Source organism: Heterocephalus glaber, unplaced genomic scaffold, assembly GCF_053883595.1.
Source record: "Heterocephalus glaber isolate CG9 unplaced genomic scaffold, H.glaber_assembly_v1.0 deba00001067, whole genome shotgun sequence".
In the NCBI taxonomy this organism is placed as follows: domain Eukaryota; kingdom Metazoa; phylum Chordata; class Mammalia; order Rodentia; family Bathyergidae; genus Heterocephalus; species Heterocephalus glaber.
In genome coordinates, this window is record NW_028258187.1 from 4,681,673 (window position 1) to 4,685,733 (window position 4,061).

Below are 4,061 nucleotides of genomic sequence, written 5' to 3' on the forward strand. Positions count from 1 at the left end.
AGCAGCTGAAGAAGGCCTGTCATTGGCTGTCAACCTTTAACCTCCCCCAGACGTATTTTGAAATGATGTGGAAAGAATTGTTCTGTGGTACCATGGGCCTCTTCCAGCTCCGTGTGTCCGTCCTTGATGTCAGTCAAAAGTAGTTAACTGGCACCCGTGGAGCCTTAAAAAACCTTCCACAAAATATCAGTAATGACTTTAGTTAGGAAGACTAGCTCTCATCAAGTAATGACTTTCCGACATAAGGTATTGTTTACCTAGGCAACGTTCTCTTTCTTGCATTTTAATGAGCCTAATTAATAATAAGTTAGGAGTCCTCAGCTATTTCTTCACAGCTGGACCATATGCACTAATTACACGGAATGTGCAAACCTAAAATAATCCATTTAGTTGCAAGAAATACTTTAAATATAGAAAAAAGCTTGATTTGTGTGTGGTTCTTCACCCCCTTCATGATGTCAACCATAATATCACAGCGATTTGCAAATAATTAAGGCAGACATCACCTCTAAAGCGCAGGTGTTCTTTGTGGCTTCTGTTTGCCGTTTTCACTTGTGAAAGTTCCAGGAGTCTGCCTGCCTGCGGAAGTGACTGATAGACGTTTTTGATACATCCCTTGGGTAAGACACTGGAATAGTTCTCAGGTCCAAGGATAAACAGCAGTGGTAGTGAAAGGTTCTCTCTAAATGGGGCTGTTGCACTTCTAACAAATAAATTACCTCCAAAGGGCCGTTTTGGAGCTCATGGAAGCCTTTTGTGTACTGTCAAAAGCATGTTTTTATGAGCTTCTCTCAATATTAAGTTCTCATTAGCTTTTACCCTGCCCTCAATATGATTTGATGAACTAAAATTAGTTGGAATCAGAGCCACAGAACTTTGAAGCAGACAGAATTCCAGGGTGTTAGACATGGTTTCCAAGGCACCTCTCCATACAGAAGGTGGCAGCCTTCAGCGGAGCATGCTGAGAACCCTGTCGTCCCAGAGACCCTCAGTCCTGTCAGCCGTGGACACAGAGCTGCTGAGACCTGAATGTGACAAGTAAACTCTTGGGCACAGGTACTGAGATTGTCACCAGGATACGATGAGCTGAGGCGCAGCTGTGAAAGGAGAGATAATCTGTGATATAATACATCATCGATCCCTTGAGCACAAAGTTCTTTTTCCTTCCCCCAAATTGAGACGTGCAGTTTTGCTTTTAGGCTGTGAAAGACGCTGGAGGAAACGTTAGGAGGAAGGAAAGGCAGTGCCCAGAAGGTCTTCCCAGGTTCTAAAACCTGGGTGCTAATTCCGCCAGCCAGGTTACTAAGAGATGCTGGCGGTTCGGGCGCCAGGGGCACTCAGAGGCTTTGTGCTTTGAGTGACTTCTGGACTCCCTGGGCCCCCCCACCCGTGTTTTAACAAGACACGGTTCAGAGCAGTCAGAGATGATTTGAGCTAATTGGGTGATTCAGCGAGAAGCCCGGGAAAAGGTGGTGCTGAGGTTGGCGTCATGGGTTGGCAGGATTGGCAGATGCCCTCAGAGCAGGGCCTGGGACTGCGGCCGCACCCCGCTGGGCACCATGTGTGTGACGCACGTGACAGGGAGCACGGGCCGCCCGAGCGAAGGTGACAGCCCAGCACTCGTGCGCAGAGAGAGACTTCCCTTGGAGATGACACCGGGAAGCGAGGCCCAGGGAGCAGCCACGTGGTCGGCTGCGGGCCGTGGGCAGACTCGCCCCTGGGCAGTCTTCCACCTTGGTGGGGACCGATGCCGCCTCCCAGCCTCCCATGTCAGCTGCCTGTCCCAGTCACCCCCAGGCCACCCGGACAGCGGAGGAGGGGTCCCCAGAACACGCGTGAGCCCGCTGGGGCCGTTCACAGACACCGCCTCCAGGCTCCCCAGCCCCGCCCAGCTGAGGCGGCTGGGACTCAAGGCCGTGATGTCTCCACGGCGGGTGCTGGTCTCACGGCCTTCTTACGCTGAAGCCAGGAAAACTCAGAATAGCAATACTGGGTGCTTTGATGAAAACTGCCATTCCTTCCCCGTGGACGGATGTCATCTCTGAGGACACCTAAGCCTCCCCCCGTCTCCCTCTCTGTGCTGGGGTCTTCTCTCCATCCCCACCCCCTCTACCCAATCTCTGCTTTGAAAACTTCCTGGTGGAAGACACAGCGCCCATCACACTGTCGATTCTCTTTCAGTTCAGAGGACTCGGCCACCTGTCCCTGTCCCAGTTGCTTACTGAGATGAGAGATCAGCAGCTCCCCTTGCTCGCCCTGCCCCAGGCTCCTGCATCAGCTTCTCCTGCAGGTGTCCCTGCCTGTGGGGTCGCCCGGGATCCCTCAGGGTAAGCACTAACTCCACCTCGTCCTAGGATCTGCGCACGCAGGTCTCAGGATGAGGCCTGATTTACACATGGGCTGGAATTCTTTATTCTAGATCTCCACCCGTGGGCCACCGTGGACCAGAACACTCCTTCCGAATCCACATGGGGAGAACATGACCTTCAGTCCGAGTGTTTTCTGGTCCCCACAAAATGCCTGGGGCTCTCCCCACCTGCCTTCCTCCCAGTTGGCCTCTCCTTTCTGTCCTGCTCACACGCAGCTAGTTCTTTATTTGTATTAACATAAATGACATTCCTACTCACTGTTGTAAAATAAGGCAGAGTATTGGAGGATCCATAATAATTCTGCCTCTTAATTGAGTTTCAAGCATAATCTTTAAATTCAGTTCATGAATCCTATATTGGTAAGTGTAACTGCTTACCAAAATGCATTGAATGTACTGGTCAGCTCCAAGCCAAGGCTTGTGTCGTGCTCACGGTCTTTGAGGAGAGACACCGAGCCTTAGAAGGCACTGCTAGTGAACTACTGCTCCGCTCCTAGCCTCTCTCCTGTGCGCAGGACAAAGTGAGAGCTGCTTTGCCAGTTTTCCACCCTGGGCGTCACAGATCTGCTGTCTCGAGGCCTCCAAATCTTTCCAAAGCTGCTGGCCTGGTACCAACTGAATCCTTATCCTGAGGCCTCCTTCTCTAGAGTTAACTTCAGGCTAGTTTCTATTATCAGGGCCCTGGGTGCTCCATGTTCTTGCGTATTTCCAGGTATAAGCAGTTAGCATAGTTCCTGGAGAGAATGCTGAGATTTGGATTTGGCATGAACTGTTCGGACATTCGAGGGTCCTTGATGACTTGTCTAAAACATCCTTTCTCTTGGGCTCCTCAGACAAATGGAGCTGTGCTGCCCTGTGACCCACCCTGCACTGTGCATGGGACCTCTCCAGGGCCTGGGGACCCCGGGGCTCACCCAGTCTGCCCCTGCTTGGGAGATGGGCCTCTGGGAGGAGCTGTCTGCCTCCTGCCTCCCACCCGTGCTCCTGAACTGCCTGGCTTTCCCAGGGGAGTGGCCACTAGGTGCTGTCCCTGGGGTGGTGACCTGTAGGAGGAGGGAGAGGAGCCCATCACAGGGGCTCACTGTGCTGTTTGCCGACTCTGTCTGTGCAATGGAAATCAAGCCAGCGCTCTGCCCCGCTCAGGGGCTGCTCTGTTAGGCCAGAGCAAGACAGGGCGTGGTGGAGGGGTCAGAACGAACGTAAACCTCTTTGTTCCCCTTTTATTGTGCCTTAAGTAATGAGCATTGCCCAGAACCCAACTGTTAGGTCTTGGAAGTTCCAAATGGTGCTCTTTGGGCAGCAACAGTTTGTAAAACAGTTATTCAAATGAAAGGACTGCTACCCATGAGTACTTCTTCAGTGCTCAAGGTATGAAAGACCCTCGACTTCCTCCACTGCAGAAGAGAGAAAAGCAAAGCTTTGAAGACCTCATGTAAGTAGAAGAGACCCTGACAAAAGCTGCAAAGCTTCTTCATTGCCAACAAATTTCATTCTTTAGAAAAGGATTTAGGCAATGGCCAATCATTTAAGCAAGGCATTTGGTGCCTAGAGAATGCTGAATAACTTTTTGCAGTGCTTGTTCAAGGGGTCAAGCAAGGATCCAAACAGCAAGCCTACCCTCTCAGGTAGGTTCTGTGGGCATTCTGGGCCTGTGGAAGAAGAATAAGCTTTGAAACCAGACAGACCTGGTTTT

General features: G+C 51.3%; 1 long non-coding RNA gene across 1 annotated transcript; it reads left to right on the plus strand.

Annotated features, from left to right (window-relative positions):
* Positions 1-933: 933 nt before the first annotated feature.
* Positions 934-2,687, plus strand: LOC110346175 (uncharacterized). The gene is made up of 3 exons (XR_002390044.2): positions 934-1,056; positions 2,182-2,327; positions 2,420-2,687. It is a non-coding gene; the product is annotated as an uncharacterized LOC110346175 (long non-coding RNA).
* Positions 2,688-4,061: the final 1,374 nt, after the last annotated feature.